We start from the raw sequence: 23795 nt of genomic DNA, 5'->3' as shown, positions 1-23795 counted from the left end.
TCGATGTGTGTTAATAAAGACAAAGCTTGTAGTCGATGTGTGTTAATAAAGACAAAGCTTGTAGTCGATGTGTGTTAATAAAGACATAGCTTGTAGTCGATGTGTGTTAATAAAGACATAGCTTGTAGTCGATGTGTGTTAATAAAGACATAGCTTGTAGTCGATGTGTGTTAATAAAGACATAGCTTGTAGTCGATGTGTGTTAATAAAGACATAGCTTGTAGTCGATGTGTGTTAATAAAGACATAGCTTGTAGTCGATGTGTGTTAATAAAGACAAAGCTTGTAGTCGATGTGTGTTAATAAAGACAAAGCTTGTAGTCGATGTGTGTTAATAAAGACAAAGCTTGTAGTCGATGTGTGTTAATAAAGACAAAGCTTGTAGTCGATGTGTGTTAATAAAGACATAGCTTGTAGTCGATGTGTGTTAATAAAGACATAGCTTGTAGTCGATGTGTGTTAATAAAGACAAAGCTTGTAGTCGATGTGTGTTAATAAAGACAAAGCTTGTAGTCGATGTGTGTTAATAAAGACAAAGCTTGTAGTCGATGTGTGTTAATAAAGACAAAGCTGTAGTCGATGTGTGTTAATAAAGACAAAGCTTGTAGTCGATGTGTGTTTAATAAAGACAAAGCTTGTAGTCGATGTGTGTTAATAAAGACAAAGCTTGTAGTCGATGTGTGTTAATAAAGACAAAGCTTGTAGCGATGTGTGTTAATAAAGACAAAGCTTGTAGTCGATGTGTGTTAATAAAGACAAAGCTTGTAGTCGATGTGTGTTAATAAAGACAAAGCTTGTAGTCGATGTGTGTTAATAAAGACAAAGCTTGTAGTCGATGTGTGTTAATAAAGCAAACTTGTAGTCGATGTGTGTTAATAAAGACAAAGCTTGTAGTCGATGTGTGTTAATAAAGACAAAGCTTGTAGTCGAGTGTGTTAATAAAGACATAGCTTGTAGTCGATGTGTGTTGATAAAGACATAGCTTGTAGTCGATGTGTGTTGATAAAGACATAGCTTGTAGTCGATGTGTGTTAATAAAGGCATAGCTTGTAGTCGATGTGTGTTAATAAAGACATAGCTTGTAGTTGATGTGTGTTGATAAAGACATAGCTTGTAGTCGATGTGTGGTAATAAAGGCATAGCTTGTAGTCGATGTGTGTTAATAAAGACATAGCTTGTAGTTGATGTGTGTTGATAAAGACATAGCTTGTAGTCGATGTGTGTTAATAAAGAACATGGTTTCACATGTTAACAGGTGTGTAATCATGAAGTGCACTTACAAAACCGAGCGCCATTTTTACCTTGTGCATACTTTATCCCGACTTTTAGAGTCTATTGAAATGTTGTTTTTTCTATATCAGATCTATTCCGGAATAAACGAATGTAGCTTCTAAGAAAGTGAATTCTGCTTAAATAGAATTTGCTCTACATCTCGTTCTCTTTTCTTTCTTTTTTCTTTCGTTTGCTACAGATATGTCTGGGTTTGGGTAGTAAACAGGATTTGATCATGACTCCATAACTTTCCATGTTGTGTAGCAATATCATGTTAGTGATTTATTCCTGTAATAGTGACTGTAGTGGTCTAACCTTTTCCTCATTGCGACAAGGCCTCGGTACCATTCGTCATCTGACGTAACGTTTCATAGGGTCATCTCTCTAACCATGTAGGTTTTTTTGTATTTTTTTTTCTTTCAAAAAATATAAAATACATATGTAAATGAAAAAATAGGACTTTTTTCCATATGTGCCAATAAACACGATTTATATATATTCATAACATCTTTAGAAAACATTATAGAATAAAAATTGTATGATATAATTTGGTTTCAGCGTATCCACAATATAACTAAGCGAATGTTTTATACTCACAATCAAACTCCAAGATTCACGAGGCAAAGATGCCGTGTTTTAGTAACATATAAACGTGTAAATGTAATAAATCTGTACAACAATGCGTGTAATTTTACATGTACAGTATCTTCAGAAACAAAGTTTGCTTAGCTGTCACATCGAATATATATAATATAAAAAATACTTTGTTTTCTGGGCCATGGTCAATTATAACATCAATTTTTGAGGCTTCTCCTTCAAGACCGCCCATGTTGTTGTCCTAACGACGTACACATATTCCCTTGTGTGGCGTTAAAGCCTGGTTCCAATGACAAGGAAAAAATGTTAAAAACGTTTAAAGCATAAAAATGTCATCAAATAGAAATAAAAATACAACTATATTTAATTTTATCTTGACGTATATTGCAGCGTGCTAGCTCGGATTCGAGAGCAATGAAGGGCACATTCTATTTTATAGTAAAAAGTATTTGTAAGACAGTGACCCTTGTGTATACGCAAGACAGCATGTTTTATTTAAACAGTTAAGATTCTGTAAGGTATAACGCGGACTGCCATTCAACATCATTTTACAGTTAAGTGCAATAATGACAGAAAACAAAATGCTTGTTCAACCTGAAAACATGCAAATTATTGTTCATGCATATTTTATATATCTTTTTTAAAAGAGAAGAAGCAAAGAAGGGTTACACATTCAAAGACCCGCCATCCCTCAACAATATCACTGGCTCAAATGGAAGATGAACTTATTTTCTCTAAATACCAAATATATAGTCAACCATATACAGGAGTATATAAAAGTGTCGCTAATGAATGTTATTTACCGTGAATTAGGTCCTGCTGATCGGATTGGTGTCGAATTGACACCATTCTATTGGCTTCTCTCTGTCGTTGTTGGATCATTGACTGGTAAAGCTTTGGCTGACTTTCCCTTCACCTATAAAAACGATAAATCTTGAAGTACACATATACTGTCGGTTTCATTTTACCGCCAAGACGACAGCCACAAGCAGTGTATCATATAAACGGTCTTTAAAACAGTTATTTACTTAATCTGCATTTTGATCGACTTTAGATCCATTTACTATATTATAAACGTCATTTGGCAAAATAAAAACAAATAAAAGTATTTATAATAAGAAAAGTATTTGTAAGACAGAGACCCTTGTATAAACAGTTAAGATTCGGTAAGGTAAAAAAACCAGAAATGTCTTTAAGATGGATGCCGCATCCATATATCAAAACAGAACGGATATCCCTAAACATTATTCCCTTTCTCTTTCATGGCAGAGGTAAAGGGTCACCAGACCGATACACTTTCTCAACGGACAAGACGTAGCATTCCAAATGTACTAACATTGCCTATGGGAATATGTCGTTTGTGGACAGTACTTCTCCTTCAAAGTGTGCTTGTGTTGTATGCTATTTCCTTGCAACCGTTTTCCGCTTAGGATCAACATGGAACAGATCTCGCCGTCCATTGTCTCCAAGATATGACTACCTGGATGGCAATTCAATACTCGTAATATCTACATAAAAGCCATGGCGGTTTTGCAGAACCTTATATATTACCAGGAAGAATATTAAAGCAATACTAAGAGCGTTCAGGCACGATCATATCTGAATCTACCGTTAACATTCCATGTCTTTGCCATGTTACATGTTTAAAATCAGAATCCATGAGTGTAACTGCACATATATCACGGTTTTATACATTTAGCTGGATAAAAATCATTGTTTTATTTCCCTTTGCGATAGTTTCGTTTTTCTCTGTGTATATTGATATTTATCACTATAAGAGAAAGAGGCGTTCATGGTGATTTCATAATACCGCGGGGCAACATTTCTGCATTATATAGCAAATATCCTAACAGTACCAAAACGGCTTTGAACAAACGGAGATATGTATTTTCCGCATTGAGGCATGCATAGCTAATTTCATTTCTCATACTGGATTAATTAAAACAGAATTATTTTACCTTAAATTTTACATCAGATATATTTGATTTCTATTACTTCACTTAGTTTCGAAGTATTTTGCATTTGATATTTTAAACAATTAAAGTTCATCAGTATTGAACCGTTTTTTATATTAATCATTGCACCAATTACAGAGACGACCGTTATTTTAGGAAAACCTGTAGATAGATATAACATATTCTTAAGAATGAAACCTTCAAGACAAAGTCATTCTGATAACCTTACAATGAGTAGCACCTGAATCTATTTTAGATAAATGCATGTTTTGTCCACGTGCAATAAACAAACACGTAAAGAGTTACTTACATTATTTATTATGACAACCAGCCTTTTAAATGTTACTATTTTATGTCCAAAAGTTTAAATATATATATATATATATGGTATACTGTATTATACTAGTGGTCTCAGACAGTGTCTATATTTCGGTAACCAAGACAATCTATCTCCAAAGTTCTACATAAGTACATATTGATGTAGGTCCCGGTGGTAGAGAAGTATTACTGTTCACCAAACACATTTCTAAGAACTATCAACGTCATTTGATGCCTCCGTATAGCTATATATTCCCAAGATTAATCAGTTTTGCAATGCAGGTATTTCCACAGGGATTTTGTATCACTCCGAGCTCGAGATTGGTGACGTATATGGACGCATAACACATATTGTTTGTTCAGCCTCCGACTTCTGCAGAGACGGATGAAACTTGATTTTTACATCAGAGTCATCAACCTTTAAAAGGGATTTTATTTGGTGATATCATTAAAACCCGCATGGTTTTATAAATATGGTAGTTTTAATCAATTTGTACTTGTCTTTATATAGAAGTAGGAGCCAGCAACCTAGATGTTTATTCGTGTACCAATACCACTGCGCAATACTCATCCTAGCAATTAATAGGAGACATGCTGTGCTGAATTAAAAGCCTTTCTAAGTTCAAAACTATGTAATTCTATAATTGTTCTAAACATGGGACCGGTATTGGCGGGATGGCCTAGACGAAAGCATTGTAATCAGCGGGTTATCGAAAAAATGGGGAGACTAAATTGAATAAGGTTTATAAGGCGTTAACGAAACGGGAAACGTATATTAAATTATTAAAAGAGCTTCTCGGAGAGACCATTGCTCGAAAGAGATGAACTTGATTTTAGAAATCAATAAAATGTTATTTGATTAATTCCCTTTATGAAATTTCTTTTTATATAACAATTCACCATAAGATTATCACAAATGATATCAATTTTACTTTGCAATGCCTCTTTTTTATTTTGATATTTTGATATTACCTCAACTTATTTGAGATATGTACCATAAATGTAATGTTATGTAAACTGATATCAGTTGTAATGATATTGGGAGAAACTTATTGATAAGTTTTCATTTTATGACAAGTAGCTTATAATGGTATATTCAGTGAATCCTTGTATGGTGGTACAACAAAGATGGTTTTTCTGTTCTATAATTTCAACAACTTGTATTGGGACAAGTAGAAGTATCTGACATCACAAAAAGCTAAGATCAAAAGGACCTAATTTGGCAACAGACAATGCCAATCTTAAGTACCTGACTTGACTTCAGACAAGGCTTATCTAAAGTGTCTAATTTGGCATCAGACAATTCTAATCTACAAGGTCTGAATTGACATCAGGCAATTCTAATATACAGGGTTTGATTTGGCATCAGGAAGGGCTTATCTATAGGACCTGATTTGGCATCAGGCAATTCTGATCTACAGGTTTTTATTTGATATCAGGCAATTCTAATCTACAGGGTCTGATTTGACATCAGGAATGGCTAATCTAAACGACCTTATTTGGCATCACGCAATTCTAATCTACACGGTCTGATTTGGCATCAGACAATTCTAATCTACAGGGTTTAATATGGCATCAGGAAAGGCTAATCTAAAGGACCTGATTTGGCGTCAGGCAAATCTAATCCACAAGGTCTTATTTGGCATCAGGAAAGGCTAAGATCGAAAGGACCTGATTTGGCAGTAGGTAAAGTCAATGTAAGTCATCCTGCCAGATTTATTCTATATAATCAGGCAAGACTTATCTAAGCCATCTCCATTTTCTGTTCTGCTTGCAATAGTCAATGTTAAATATGCATGCTCTTGTGTTTGGGAGTCACCGTACAAATCCGTCTGTTTTGTTTTAAGTTTGTACATGTACCGGTATGTGGGTTATTGCTATCCCAGCGGCTATTACTGTGTTTCATAGTGACAAATCATTAAAAAAGATTGCGTAAAATGTAACAAAAAATTTCAATTGAATTTTACAACAAGTATGTATATATTTGTTGGATAGCAACACGATACATTTATATCATCATAAGTGCGAATACGTTGTTCATTCTTGCGCAATACGAACTTTGTAAACTTGGAATGCCTTACTCCAGGGTATCGTTTTCTAGATACTGTTCTTCTGATCCTTGTTCGGATGGGGCCCCAGAGACTTGTAGCCAAGGTTATTATAACACTTTCTTGTATTATCACGACTCCCGTCATGTCAAACACACGAATTATACCTACATACGTAAATAAACGAATGCACACGGGAGTTCTGTCAAAACGTCTTACTACAATGGAACGTTGAATGTATCTCATGACAGTGTTGCATGCAAAATCGAGCGTAAAATTCCGTATTTCTGTGCTCTGATTCTACAAATAAACGCTATTTCTCTCAACTGTTTTTATTCCCCATGGTTTTAGTTGCTAAAATCAGTTTTTTTTATTCTCAGTTCTTTCTACCATGATGAAATCGGATATGACGTCTTCCCAGTTGACAATTCCCCACCTGTCATGTTTCGGGGCTTTCGCCTACTAATGCGGTGACTGAGGGATGTAGGATGATATCCTAGAGTGGAATGCTTGGTAGCCTGGTCATATTAAAGCTCTGTAACAGAAAGCAAACACTAATATACTACTGCAATCTTTAAAACCGCCAGGACACAATAAAACACATCGCATGTCTTCTGGTCTGTCTCTAAATGACATGGGATGTAAAAATTACGCTAAAGAGTGTAACCCAAAACCGGATCTAATTAAATTCGGGGAAATTTTGTAGTTAGGGATTGATTTTTAAGGTGGTAGTCTCCCCACAAAAAATACCCGTAGTTCAATATTCTTTATGCTCGTTCTAAGGAGTACATATATTGTTATGTTTCTTCTGTCAAAGTTTCGAAGAAATTGACATTGTCATTTTTTTCTGAATTGACAGTCAAATGAAAAAAAAAATACAACATGATCATTTTGGAAAATATTTGCAAAGTTCCTGAGAAACTTCGTTTAGTCACTCCCACCTTTTGATTTTGTTATTGCTGCTGGCTTCGTGTTTTGAATACATTGTATATCATATACCAATTCATACACTAATCAAACATGAGGGGACATTTGATCGGTAAAATGATTCGGTCGGTGTGATATTTCTACTGGTTTGCACACAATCTGTTAAGTATACAGTTTTAAGGCTTGGCAAGTTGTATTTCCAGCTGTACCCCATTTAGCTTGATAAATATCATTCGAAATGTTAAACGGTATAAGCTTATGGGATATTGAACTGTTGTGTAATCATTATAAATTGATACAGCTTTTTCTACAATTTCAGATATTTAGATTTATATCTAAAGTTGTTGATGTTATAAGCTTAATGAATCTCATTTCGAATGTTTAAAGCACCAATGATGATGAAGTTCGCGAGTTTAATAATTGTCATATTATTCTACATCAGATAAGGTAGTTTGTTTGGATGGAAGCTTCAACACATGCTTATGCATACAGAAATACCTTAATACACACACCAATATTTTAATACATACACAAATATCTTAATACATACACAAATATCTTTAAGAATTATTACTATTTTTTACCATTAATCAATATAAGTATAATCTTCATGACTTTCATTCCGTTATGAAGCAATCACACAGAAAAGCCTACCACTCACTTTAACAGGAATCATTTTTTTTGTAAAGGGTATTACCGATTGTATTCACTATGTTTTGTTTTATAAGAGGGTGGACAAGCAATGAGACTTTAGATTAGGGTAATTTATATATTTTATGGACAAAACGCGCGTATAACAGTCGTGGAAGTAGTTTTTGATAGTCGCTGAAAATCTGGTAACGAAAACCTTTTTATAATAATTCATTTCATCACTCTTGTTAGTGTAACGAACCAGTCTTTGATTGGTAAAGCTGTAGCATTAGGATAGAGCATGCAATATATGAAATCGAGAATGATAGGCATTTAGTTTATTCTTGGGCCGGGTTCACCCGAACGGGTCTGCCTTCAGAGAAGAATTCATTTAGTTGATGGGTGAAGCCATGGCTCCTAGATGCCCCGGGAGACAACCGTATGATATAGTTATATCAGGAATGCATCTGCACTGATTGAAATTGAGTAGGATTCTGTCCTGCTGTATTCTTTGACGGGGATCCGACGGATAATTGTAACGTCAGTGTTTTAAAGTAAGAGAAGTCATTTCTCTGGAAAAGTTCATTTCAAATCCCGGTTGAGGAAAGATTCACTTTCGATTCGAGATGAAAAAAAACAATCTTAATTCTATCTGAAACTGTAAATACCAAGAAATGAAACCGGTGATAACAATAGTTGTGTTCTGTCGACAGTATAAATCCATGGAGCGATAATTATTTTCCTACCGAGCAGTAGTCAAATACCAGTTGCCTTTGCGTTTAAGGTGCTCTCATTGGGCTCTGGAATTGCTGTTCACGTACATTATTGGCAGAAGTAAAAGGTAGCAACACGGTTTCTTAAATTGTGCAACACAAAAGCAACACAATGATATATTCTGGAGAGTTCCTAGTTATATCAGCTTTACTCATGTAGTAGAACTTTAATCCTCAACCCCGTGTAAATTCTCTACTATCCTAATACATTTGATAGCCCCTCGACCATGAGAGTATTTGGTTCGTTCAGTCAGTATCCATATACATGTATACGATTACTTCCTCATGTATTTGTATGATGGCAAACAATTTCGGCAGGTGTATCTTTGCTTATAACTTGTCGGCTGCTCTTTGCATGTCAAATATGATTTTGCATGTGTTGATACCTCGAGTCAGAAAATCGAATGCCTAAATTTATTTCGTTCAATAGTAATGGAAACAGTGGCGTTTCGCCTTATCTATGTTGTATAATACTATGATATTTACACCCATTGGATTCAGCTGCTATGAATCTTTCCTTATATAAAACACATGCCCCTATGTTCCTTGCGACTTTTCTGGAAAATATAGTATTCAGAATTTGACTTAGAAAGCCAATATAAAACAAATATTCCTTGGGAAGAAGAATTCAACTCCAGCCAGACTGACCATGTCTGCAGGCAAATGTATTGTTTCCGATTACAGCTGATTAATATGTGGTGTTCTCACCTAGACACACTTAATTACATATTATGTTTATTTCACTCAGATATACTTAATTACACATTATGTCAACTACATTCAGACACACCAAATAACACATTATGTCTACTACATTCAGACACACTAAATTACACATTATGTCTACTACATTCAGACACACTAAATTACACATTATGTCCACTACATTCAGACACACTAAATTACACATTATGTCCACTACATTCAGACACACTAAATACTACACATTATGTACCATATGCCACATTCAGACACACTAAATTACACATTATGTCCCTACACTACTACATTCAGACACACTAAATTACACATTATGTCCACAGACACACTAAATTACACATTATGTCCACTACATTCAGACACACTAAATTACACATTATGTCTACTACATTCAGACACACTAAATTACACATTATGTCCACTACATTCAGACACACTAAATTACACATTATGTCCACTACATTCAGACACACTAAATTACACATTATGTCTACTACATTCAGACACACTAAATTACACATTATGTCCACTACATTCAGACACACTAAATTACACATTATGTCCACTACATTCAGACACACTAAATTACACATTATGTCCACTACATTCAGACACACTAAATTACACATTATGTCCACTACATTCAGACACACTAAATTACACATTATGTCCACTACATTCAGACACACTAAATTACACATTATGTCCACTACATTCAGACACACTAAATTACACATTATGTCCACTACATTCAGACACACTAAATTACACATTATGTCCACTACATTCAGACACACTAAATTACACATTATGTCTACTACATTCAGACATACTAAATTACACATTATGTCCACTACATTCAGACACACTAAATTACACATTATGTCCACTACATTCAGACACACTAAATTACACATTATGTCCACTACATTCAGACACACTAATTACACATTATGTACTACATTCAGACACACTAAATTACACATTATGTCTATACATTCAGACACACTAAATTACACATTATGTCCACTACATTCAGACACACTAAATTACACATTATGTCCACTACATTCAGACATACCAAGTTACACATTATGTCCACTACATTCAGACACACTAAATTACACATTATGTCCACTACATTCAGACACACTAAATTACACATTATGTCCACTACATTCAGACACACTAAATTACACATTATGTCCACTACATTCAGACACACTAAATTACACATTATGTCCACTACATTCAGACACACTAAATTACACATTATGTCCACTACATTCAGACACACTAAATTACACATTATGTCCACTACATTCAGACACACTAAATTACACATTATGTCCACTACATTCAGACACACTAAATTTACACATTATGTCCACTACATTCAGACACACTAAATTACACATTATGTCCACTACATTCAGACACACTAAATTACACATTATGTCCACTACATTCAGACACACTAAATTACACATTATGTCCACTACATTCAGACACACTAAATTACACATTATGTCCACTACATCTACATCATTCAGACATACTAAGTTACACATTATGTCCACTACATTCAGACACACTAAATTACACATTATGTCCACTACATTCAGACACACTAAATTACACATTATGTCTACTACATTCAGACATACTAAATTACACATTATGTCCACTACATTCAGACACACTAAATTACACATTATGTCCACTACATTCAGACACACTAAATTACACATTATGTCCACTACATTCAGACACACTAAATTACACATTATGTCCACATTCAGACATAATTACACATTATGTCCACTACATTCAGACACACTAAATTACACATTATGTCCACACATTCAGACACACTAAATTACACATTATGTCCACTACATTCAGACACACTAAATTACACATTATGTCCACTACATTCAGACATACTAAGTTACACATTATGTCCACTACATTCAGACATACTAAGTTACACATTATGTCCACTACATTCAGACACACTAAATTACACATTATGTCCACTACATTCAGACACACTAAATTAAACATTATGTCCACTACATTCAGACACACCAAATTACACATTATGTCCACATTCAGACACACTAAATTACACATTATGTCTACTACATTCAGACACACTAAGTTACACATTATGTCTACTACATTCAGACACACTAAATTACACATTATGTCTACTACATTCAGACACACTAAATTACACATTATGTCCACTACATTCAGACACACTAAATTACACATTATGTCTACTACATTCAGACACACTAAATTACACATTATGTCTACTACATTCAGACACACTAAATTACACATTATGTCTACTACATTCAGACACACTAAATTACACATTATGTCCACTACATTCAGACATACCAAGTTACACATTATGTCTTTACAACAATCAGACACACTAAATTACTCATTCATGTCCACTACATTCAAGACATACTAAGTTACACATTATGTCCACTACATTCAGACACACTAAATTACACATTATGTCCACTACATTCAGACACACTAAATTACACATTATGTCTACTACATTCAGACACACTAAATTACACATTATGTCTACTACATTCAGACATACTAAGTTACACATTATGTCTACTACATTCAGACATACTAAGTTACACATTATGTCCACTACATTCAGACACACTAAATTACACATTATGTCCACTACATTCAGACACACTAAATTACACATTATGTCCACTACATTCAGACACACATTATGTCTACTACATTCAGACACACTAAATTACACATTATGTCTACTACATTCAGACACACTAAATTACACATTATGTCCACTACATTCAGACACACTAAATTACACATTATGTCCACTACATTCAGACACACTAAATTACACATTATGTCTACTACATTCAGACACACTAAATTACACATTATGTCTACTACATTCGACACACAAATTACACATTATGACAGACACACTAAATTACACATTATGTCTACACTACATTCAGACACACTAAATTACACATTATGTCCACTACATTCACACACACTAAATTACACATTATGTCCACTACATTCAGACACACTAAATACACATTATGTCCACTACATTCAGACACACTAAATTACACATTATGTCCACTACATTCAGACACACTAAATTACACATTATGTCCACTACATTCAGACACACTAAATTACACATTATGTCCACTACATTCAGACACACTAAATTACACATTATGTCCACTACATTCAGACACACTAAATTACACATTATGTCCACTACATTCAGACACACTAAATTACACATTATGTCCACCTACATTCAGACACACTAAATTAACACATTATGTCTACTACATTCAGACACACTAAGTTACACATTATGTCCACTACATTCAGACACACTAAATTACACATTATGTCCACTACATTCAGACACACTAAATTACACATTATGTCCACTACATTCAGACACACTAAATTACACATTATGTCCACTACATTCAGACACACTAAATTACACATTATGTCCACTACATTCAGACACACTAAATTACACATTATGTCCACTACATTCAGACACACTAAATTACACATTATGTCCACTACATTCAGACACACTAAATTACACATTATGTCTACTACATTCAGACACACCAAATTACACATTATGTCCACTACATTCAGACACACTAAATTACACATTATGTCCACTAGACACACCAAATACACATTATGTCCACTACATTCAGACACACTAAATTACACATTATGTCCACTACATTCAGACACACTAAATTACACATTATGTCTACTACATTCAGACACACTAAATAACACATTATGTCCACTACATTCAGACACACTAAATAACACATTATGTCTACTACATTCAGACACACCAAATAACACATTATGTCCACTACATTCAGACACACTAAAATTACACATTATGTCCACTACATTCAGACACACTAAATTACACATTATGTCTGCACTACATTCAGACACACTAAATACACACATTATGTCTACTACATTCAGACACACTAAATTACACATTATGTCTACTACATTCAGACACACTAAATTACACATTATGTCCACTACATTCAGACACACTAAATTACACATTATGTCTACTACATTCAGACACACTAAATTACACATTATGTCCACTACATTCAGACACACTAAATTACACATTATGTCTACTACATTCAGACACACCAAATAACACATTATGTCTACTACATTCAGACACACTAAATTACACATTATGTCCACTACATTCAGACACACTAAATTACACATTATGTCTACTACATTCAGACACACTAAATTACACATTATGTCTACTACATTCAGACACACTAAATTACACATTATGTCCACTACATTCAGACACACTAAATTACACATTATGTCCACTACATTCAGACACACTAAATTACACATTATGTCTACTACATTCAGACACACTAAATTACACATTATGTCTACTACATTCAGACACACTAAATTACACATTTACATTATGTCACGACACACTAAATTTACACATTATGTCCACTACATTCAGACACACACTAAATTACACATTATGTCTACTACATTCAGACACACTAAATTACACATTATGTCTACACATTCAGACACACTAAATTACACATTATGTCCACTACATTCAGACACACTAAATTACACATTATGTCCACTACATTCAGACACACTAAATTACACATTATGTCTACTACATTCAGACACACTAAATTACACATTATGTCCACTACATTCAGACACACTAAATTACACATTATGTCTACTACATTCAGACACACTAAATTACACATTATGTCCACTACATTCAGACACACTAAATTACACATTATGTCCACTACATTCAGACACACTAAATTACACATTATGTCACACTTACATTCAGACACTACACACTAAATTACACATTATGTCCACTACATTCAGACACACTAAATTACACATTATGTCCACTACATTCAGACACACTAAATTACACATTATGTCCCACTACATTCAGACACACTAAATTACACATTATGTCCACTACATTCAGACACACTTAATTACACATTATGTCTACTACATTCAGACACACTAAATTACACATTATGTCCACTACATTCAGACACACTAAATTACACATTATGTCCACTACATTCAGACACACTAAATTACACATTATGTCCACTACATTCAGACACACCAAATTACACATTATGTCCACTACATTCAGACACACTAAATTACACATTATGTCTACTACATTCAGACACACTAAATTACACATTATGTCTACTACATTCAGACACACTAAATTACACATTATGTCCACTACATTCAGACACACTAAATTACACATTATGTCTACTACATTCAGACACACTAAATTACACATTATGTCCACTACATTCAGACACACTAAATTACACATTATGTCTACTACATTCAGACACACTAAATTACACATTATGTCTACTACATTCAGACACACTAAATTACACATTATGTCCACTACATTCAGACACACTAAATTACACATTATGTCCACTACATTCAGACACACCAAATAACACATTATGTCCACTACATTCGGACACACTAAATTACACATTATGTCTACTACATTCAGACACACTAAATTACACATTATGTCCACTACATTCAGACACACTAAATTACACATTATGTCTACATTAGACACACTAAATTACACATTATGTCCACTACATACAACATACTCAAGACACACAATTACACATTATGTCCACACATTCAGACACACCAAATTACCATTATGTCTCACACATTACACTACATCAGACACACTAAATTACACATTATGTCCCCTACATTCAGACATACTAAATTACACATTATGTCCACTACATTCAGACACACCAAATTACGCATTATGTCCACTACATTCAGACACCAATTTACACATTATGTCCACTACATTCAGACATACAAGTTACACATTATGTCCACTACATTCAGACACACTAAATTACACATTATGTTACTACATTCAGACACACACAATTACACATTTTGTCCACTACAATCAGATTATCATCGTTTCCCATCGTGAGTTTAAACTTATAACGTATAAAGTTGGAATGTCTGCGTGTTATTTTTTTATGTGAGATCTTATATATTTAATGAGCGCCGGACTTCAATCCAAGGCATTGGTCTATATACGGGAAGAGACCGCATTAAATTAATGTTTCAAATGCATGTTTTTCGGTACTGATACATCCTGGCGTTGGTCGAGGGTCAGTTACTCGTTACTATGTAAGACTGGTCATAAGAGGATTGATGGTCCCCTCAAGAGCGATTTTGTACTTTATGTTTCCTTGGAATCCATCCCTAAGCAAAGGTTTATGTAGGTTATATCCTTACTAAGCCAGCACGCGCCTGCATGTTGTTATCGACATGCTCTCTGCTGGAGTCCGAATTCGTCAGATGTGCTTCCTCATATTTGGGAAATAAAACGTGTAAGAACTCATAATGTACACATTTCTGGGTTTTTTGATAGACTTACTAGAGTCAATCGTGAGATCCTTTGACAGTGGCCAGACATTTCAACCTAAAAAACAATATGAAAATAGTTTACATATATAAACTCATTCAACTCAGAGTTTGTTCGAAGTCAATACATGGAGACAGATTAACATACTTTTATCTGAAGCTAAAATATAATTTATAATCTATATACTCTATCTTCGTACAAGAAAATGTTGTTTTAACCAAAGTCAATCTAAATGTACTTGATTGAACAGCAGCGAAGTATAAATGCTTCCGTTTTTGTCACATCATGGTCAAATGTTATTGCTTGTGCTTAGAAGAGGTCGTGTTACTTCAGCTGACAAGTACGATTGGTCAGTAGACTTAACCTAAGCAGATCAATTTGCGGTCCTATGGCATGTTTGTAAAAACTTCTTATCACATAAATGTATTTGATAGGGACGTATATTTGGGCTTAGTTCAGTCGACTGATGGATTTGGGAAATCCCTGATCAATTAAAATGTAGTGTATAGGCTTTGAATTTATTTTATTCTCGAATACAATTGTTTTACAGTCCCATCGATTTAGATATAACACGAGGGACTGCATGAAATACCAGAATTACCAGAATTAAAAAGATGACAAAGAAAACACAATCACATACATTTTGTTAAAGATGCTCCACCGCTGACAAATGGTATTTTTCACTATTAAAAACAGGATCAGACGATTTGGTGTTTTTCTTCAGTTACAAAAGTTACTTAATTTACACCATTATCACCATTGGAAAGTTTGAGCCTGTAATTTTACTTCAAGATAAAAATATATATAATAATCAATTGCATCCCGAAAAAATTCCGTGGCACTATGTTTTATATAGAATGAAGTTCTGACTGCTCATGCACCAAAAACAAATTAAGTTATTTTTTTATTATTTTTTGAGTGTATATTAGACATATATATACACGATTAAACACCAATTGTTGTTCAATTGATGAGTATCATGTATGGTCTGTCGGCGGTGGAGCATCTTTAAGTGAAGAAAACAAGTTATGTGTTCTTGGTGGTGTTTTTACTTATCAATCTAAAGTCATAATTTATTGTGAGTAAATTGAAAGCAGGGAATTAGTAAGTAAGACAGAGAAATGAAAAGTAAAGGCGGAGAAATGTTGAGAAATTGATGAAGAGGGCGATATGGGACATAACCGCAGAATAGCACTAAAACGAGTGTAGAACTGTAACAGAGAAATGTGTAAATTCCAAGTGCCAACAATGCTTGATTAATGGTGAATATATGTGTGCACATTATCTATACTTCGGTAAAAGGCAGTTTATCATAATATCCCTGCTGGTAATTAACAAACTGTATACTCCTGTCATGTAAACACACGAATGGTAGACATCCAGTGGAAGGAATCGATTAAGCTATAAAAAACTTTCCCTTTTCTTATATGCTATTATCAAAGCTTTAGCTAAGCTACTCATTTGCAATGCTTGATTTCACATCGACACGCATTAATTCCCGTCATTTGGATAGGCACCATTATTCCTTTTTATTTGTTTCCGGAATACCCCTGACAGCTACGAAGTGTCTACTACTACTCCGCATCTATTTCCTGTACGAATCAATGACTTCGCCCAGGCTTTCATCGGATTGCCTTTCTAAATCCTTAAATGGAAAAATCCCCTAAAATGTCTTGTTCATTAAGAGGCTTTAATACGCTAGTCCCTTTGCGTGGACACGACTCTGTATGCCTCTCATTAAGCTATCTGTCTCTTCGACGGTGTGTTTTGTCAGATAGGCGGCCATCTTTGTTCCCTATCACGCCGGCACTTTGTTCTCCGTCACGTCGACTCTTGATTGAAAACTTGGATTCTTCAGAATATCACGAGCAATCTCAAACTTCACTTGAAGGCTCGTTACAAGGACATTTAATTGAATAATTGCATTCACACAGTTGCACTTCGAATAAAACTAGTTTGTAAAATAATAAAGACGAACGTAAAACTTGGAATTAAATCTTAATTTTAAGTGCACGTTTTATGGTAATAAGTTAGCCTTGATGAAGTGTATTGTTGAACGCTTGCCACTTCGGTGGTGTAGTTGTATGAAAAATCGATTTCATCTTTTTAAAGTTTTATAGTAAATTGTGTTCAAAGATATTTTTCAGTTACATTTCTATTTTTGTTGAATTTATCTGTAGATGATTAACGCTGTCGTTAATTGAGCGTCAAATATTAATATGCGAGAACATTTTATCTCGCAATTAAAAGAGGAAATAACTGTTGATTATGTGAGTTACTTAATGTTCTGGTACGGTTCATTAAAAACGCGGGCAATATACAAAGTTTGCAACAAACAAGGTTACTACCTTCCTATATCGATATACGAGCTAAACATGATTACGAGAAACGTTAAAGTTTGGTTCAAAGAGCTATAATGTTGGTATATGTGTACTTCTACATCAAGCCTATTTCCATGTGATTAGCGTCTTAAGCCTCCTAGAAAAAGAAACATATGGTTCACTATCTTTGAAAGCTTTGAAGATCAAAGGCGGGTTGTTGATGCACATTGAACAATTACGGACTAAAGCTGATGCCCTGCAACCATGAGTGTTTAATGTTTTAATGTTATGGAAGCATGAAGACAAATGCCCCATTTCTGTCCATGTGACTTTTACATTAACGTCATTTCATGATCTGTGTTTAATCTCTACACGCACGTGCAATTCACATGTAATGTATCGTCCCGGACGTAACAGACTACTGACTGTCTAGTTCATTTATTTCTCGTTCTTTAAAACGATGATAATTCCAGGTATTCTAGGCTTGTTTAGTTGTACTCGGTGTAAAAAAATTAAGACGGCAGATTTTAACAAGTAATTTTGTGAGTCTGAAATTTTTGAAGCAGATTTTTTTTCTTTCAATTAGCCTATACCTATTTTTTCTCCTCTATGTTATCTTCATAGATATTGACCCAATATTGATATTTTGATCGCCTCATATTTTATTTTTTCCTTATTTCTTTATAAGTTGTTTTCTTCGATTTTCGTTGATTGATTTCATGTTTGTATTTACGACATAGTTAGCGTGACTTTATGTGGACAAGTCTACGACGTCATGTTGTATACATTGTAGCGTGTTAGTCTCTGTGATGCTGTTCAACTGTGATGTATTTATAAGTTATTGAAGCGTTAAAACATTCTTAATCATATCGTAAAGACACAACATCTGTATGCTTTATAGTTCTCTGGTGACACCAGGGTACCATTCCCACGTCAATGTTCTTTTGCGTAAATCTATTTTCTATATTTATTGTCTAAGTCTGGTATAAATTCCCCTTACGCGATAACCGTTAGAGACAGTCGTAAAGGAAGAAAAGTGCACCACTAATAGGCGAGAACATAAAAGGTATCTTTTATACCAGACCTTTGTCTATCTCCGTCACTAGCATGGCTTATCTCAGAACCTTATGGAGTACTTTACAAGAAAAATGATAAAATATGTCTAAAAGAAGAGAAAATGAGAAACATTTTGCCATTTAATATACGAGATGTGTCTTCTCTTGTAGATTTGTGTGAAATACAAATGCGTTTCTTGCTGCAATACAGCGTACCAAACCAAGAATAAAGCAAATGTACTGCAGTAGATATACATTATCTTTCGTCATTTTTCAGTAACGTTCCCTTCTAAGTAATTATATATGATAAATGTACGTTAATGCAATGAAACTTATCATTTTTTCTATATAATATCTTTTGGTTGTTGCTTCATTTTTTAAACACTTTTATAGCAAAATGGGATAAAACCCAGTGTATTATTTGTACAGCGGTGTTGGGTTTGTTTTCAAAATTTCGTAGACAGATTACCATTAAATTGTGTATCTTATCTCCTATATTTATAAATAACTTCTGAAAACATAACATTAATGGCAAATATATTCAAGAATTTGTCATTAATATGCAAATGGGCCTCGTTAACTAGAAATTATTTAACTAGTTTAGGTAATCTTGTGTTATTCGAAGTACTAATTATTATTCCTTTTTAATTACTACAAGTGCGCTAAGTTCGAAATAGCGGGGTATGGTAGTACTTTGATGGTGGAAGTTTAAACATTATGATCCCTATGATTGCTGAAGCGTTTACAGCATTAAGAGTCACAATATTTATGGAGTAAGGAGACAATGACTGAGTACTGAATCAAACTAATATTTAAGCGACATGTTTCTCACTTCCACCTTCAAAAATCAATTTCACACAGATATCATTAATATAGGTATCATGTCAGTCTGCATGCGATTAGGCGTACCAGCTGTCCAGGAGAGATATGATTTCGATGTGGCATTATCTCACTATAACATATTTCATAAAAATGGCAGCCGATCTGTAAGAGTAGGCTTCAAGAAAACTTTGATAGACAGCTGTACGTTAATCGATTACTTTGTGTTTCTGTTGTTGGTGGTCATTGAGTTTAAGAAGTGCTCTTGAACCCGCACTTTAAAATTGCCGTAGATGTTTACTAGACAACTTTAATGCACACTCAAGCAACATTACAAGTTAAGAAAAATAATTACTTGAGGGTTTCAATATACTCATATGTAATTGCAAATCTAATGTTTTCTTCATTGTTGATTTGTCTGTCACCTTGCTTTAATAATCCCCGAGAGTTCAAAATCTCAGTCATCGGATGTCAATATCCTATTCAGTTGCCAACGCGTGCTGAGGGAAAGGTGGATCTGAAAGCTTCCTAATCATGGCCATGGATGATTTCTGTGGAAATACATATCGATATCGTCGATAGAGATATATGATAAAAAGATGACGATATGCAGATAAAAACGAACAGAGGAAAGGTTAAGAGATTGCAACTCTAACAAAGCATTTGCTGTGAATCATACAAAAACCGACAGTTACCAAATACCATGATTCTAAACGTTGAAAGCATCCACATAATATAGACATCTATGAAAAGGTCAGAGGAGGTCAGGGTGATGTAAATGGTAAAGCAATCTTTGTGTGATTGACGACCCTCGCCTACATAAGTCTTATCTGGAGTATATGATATCTCAGAAGTGCCTGGGTAGCATTAGCGTAAAGACTTAAATATATATATAACTATCCACAAGATAAAGATACGACATTTAAGCATTGGTGTCACCATTTGTTTTTAATTCCATCGGAATATGAAAAAAAACATGTTTCCATAAAAGTTTGCAAACAAAATGTTTTACTACTTTGAATGTACGATTACATTGAGTTTTCAAGAGATTATTTTTCCAATTAATACGCAATGTCTAAATATTTATATTGTGACGTCACGATAACGTCAGTACTGGCGCTATTCTAGGATTTCTTCTCTTTTTTCGTAGTCGTATGGAAAAAAGAATTAGCCAACCAAAACGCCGGATTTAGTATGAAAACAAAGAAAACAAATTATTCATGTATAAATCAAAAGTCATAAATGTGATACAAAGGTCATCGATGACACGTAGACATGCATCAAATAGAAAGAAAAAAAATCAATTTGAAAGAAGTATTTCCAAAATTTCGAAAAAAGGGGAAGCACCATGTGGTCATTTTAATACCATCTGTTTGCTGTTGCTATAGTAACTACATTGGAGATATAAAAGAACGATGGAAATCTGGACAGAACTATTGTTAAGGTGAATTTGTCCTCAGTTTCACATAATTATTTTTCCCTTTCCCGCGTATTACTTTTTCACAGTCTCATCTGAATTTGATATCATCCATCACTTTAGAATCATGTTATTTGAGGAGTTAATACCACACAAATTATCACAATATTAAAAACATATAGCTTCTATATGTATCCCTTAGGGATCGCCTTTTCGAAGGAGACAGATTTGCGGAGGAATATTTTCTCTGCTCTAACCATTATCTGTATCGAAGCACTAATATGCTGTCACCAAATTGACAATACTGAGGGGTAGCCATTCGCAGTACGTGGTCGTGTGACGCGCTAAACGATGGGAGAACACCAAAATTCACTAACGCAGCGCCATTATCGTCAAATAAAATCACATAAAATCATACAAAATCTGGGAATGTGTTTTTGCGTCTCCATTAGGAGGGAATGAATCTCTTGTCACCATCATAACCGAGGTGGTATCTCCCCAATTTACACGCAGCTTCTATTGATTGTAATGTAATCAGGTGTGCATCGGTGTGATTTTACGGCTAGTAATGGCGGATGTGTCTTGAGAATTCCCACTCATAGCTCGCCCCACCAGACACCGCTCACACCATTCACCTCAATTCAGCAGATATCGGCCTTTATTTCCCGCCTATTATTCTCAGTGTTCTGAGAGTACCACTTGGGAATATCCAGATTCAATACCGATTTACTGTGTATAGCCGATTAGGGCGAAGCCTTGGACACCTCCCTGACAACTTCATACAGGATCGGAGAAAAGCCGCGGTTCTCTATTATTTGCTTGAAATCTGCGGTAGCCTATCACTAATTACCATATAACGGAGAACAAAAAGGTCGTACGGAGCAAATGGACGACAGAACTTCAATTTGATATGAAAAATCTTTCGTACCAAGCGTCGTAATGAATCAGGCATACATTACAAGAGTTGATACGATCATGACGTCTTCCAATCCACTTGGTAAATTGGACAGTCATCTTTTCCTCGGTCAGCCCCCAAATGAGGGTGCTGACGTGGCAAATGTCTAGAATATTTGCTGATATTGACCTTCTGTATTGGTCTGATATACAAACACAGAGGGAGAAAACGTTGGCCTGTGACCTATAGATACTACTACTATTGTGTGTTCACATGCACAGGCCATCGGGACTTAGGAATAGGTTCGTTTGTAGAAATGACAGAAATCTGACGGAAAACATGTTTTCAATATGAGTTAATAACATTTAGTATGTGTGTGTTATTCTTTATTATTACAACATGTCACATATTTGGTGAAGAACATTGGCCCTGTAGGTGGGGAGTAAAATTGTATCAGATGGTTGTAAAAGGCAACTAAAGTTTGGACTGTTATCTTCTTCATATCTGACTTTCTTTTCCTTAACGTCTCCCTTCACATCAACTCACGCTTGTTCTTGAACGCTCATCCCTGTGACTAAGGCTCTTGGTTTTGTCCATTGGCTGAGGCACAACGGAGTCTTAAAAGTGATAGTTTCTGCTCCTTCTGCAATTTTACCTCTTCTCATATTGCGTAATCGTAAAAGGCAACTAAGTTTACTAGGATATATCATTTTCTTCCTAATGTCTCCTTTGTCACCACCTTTTGGCAGTTGTTCCCATCCTAAAATATCTGTTAAGCGTTCAGCATAAAGGGGTGGGACGACTGGTTTGTCCATTGTCATAATGTGACCGGTTGGGATGTGCTTGTTCAGTGTCTTCAGCGGCATGCTTCAGTGAAATAGCACTATAGAAAAGACATTTACCGCAGCCTCCCAGAACATACAGATATCCACACTTTGCTCACATGGAAAACCGTCCTTAAATGAATTTGATTGTTTGAAGAATGAATAGAAATATCTATTACAGATTAAGTACTTGAAGAAATATAGCATATAATACATATTACAGTTGCTATTGAAAATAGTAACATGAATTATGTTTAGCTGTCATTTTATTTGCATTAAACAATGCATTTTGTTATTCTTCTTGTTCTACCTGCTTTCGGTCCTCCTACCCTCATTTCCCATCAACTCTGTCCACTGTCATCTCCTCCTTCTCCTTTATTTTCCTCCTGCTCCTCCTCCTCCTTTATGTTCCTGCTCCTCCTGCTCCTCCTCCTCCTCCTTATCCTCCTCCTTTATGTTCCTCCTTATCCTCTCCTGCTCCTCCTCCTCCTCCTTATCCTCCTCCTTTATGTTCCTCCTTATCCTCTCCTGCTCCTCCTCTTTATCCTCTCCTCCTCCTCCTCCTCTCTCCTCCTCTTTATTCTCCTCCTCCTCCTCCTCCTTATGTCCTCTCCT

At 34.8% G+C, this 23795-nt stretch overlaps 1 protein-coding gene across 1 annotated transcript in view; it reads left to right on the top strand.

Annotated features, from left to right (window-relative positions):
- The window catches only part of LOC138310731 (uncharacterized), a 59297-nt gene that overhangs the window by 12455 nt on the left and 23047 nt on the right, over window positions 1-23795 (top strand). The gene's annotated exons all lie outside the window — the stretch shown is intronic.

This window comes from Argopecten irradians, chromosome 1 (assembly GCF_041381155.1).
Source record: "Argopecten irradians isolate NY chromosome 1, Ai_NY, whole genome shotgun sequence".
NCBI lineage: Eukaryota > Metazoa > Mollusca > Bivalvia > Pectinida > Pectinidae > Argopecten > Argopecten irradians.
This window is presented reverse-complemented; position numbering and strand designations above follow the sequence as displayed.